This window comes from Anarrhichthys ocellatus, unplaced genomic scaffold, assembly GCF_004355925.1.
Source record: "Anarrhichthys ocellatus isolate YVR2014 unplaced genomic scaffold, GSC_Weel_1.0 scaffold7, whole genome shotgun sequence".
Classification (NCBI taxonomy): domain Eukaryota; kingdom Metazoa; phylum Chordata; class Actinopteri; order Perciformes; family Anarhichadidae; genus Anarrhichthys; species Anarrhichthys ocellatus.
Genome location: NW_022280037.1, coordinates 12,887,349 through 12,887,731, shown reverse-complemented (window position 1 = coordinate 12,887,731; position 383 = coordinate 12,887,349).

The following is a 383-nucleotide window of genomic DNA, read 5'->3' as shown; positions in this document are numbered from 1 at the left end:
AACCAGCAAGAGACACAAAACAACCAGGAAGAGACACAAAACAACCACAAAGAGACACAAAACAACCAGGAAGAGACACAAAACAACCTGGAAGAGACACAAAACAACCTGGAAGAGACACAAAACAACCAGGAAGAGACACAAAACAACCACGAAGAGACACAAAACAACCAGGAAGAGACACAAAACAACCACAAAGAGACACAAAACAACCAGGAAGAGACACAAAACAACCAGGAAGAGACACAAAACAATCACAAAGAGACACAAAACAACCAGCAAGAGACACAAAACAACCACGAAGAGACACAAAACAACCAGGAAGAGACACAAAACAATCACAAAGAGACACAAAACAACCAGCAAGAGACACAAAACAACCA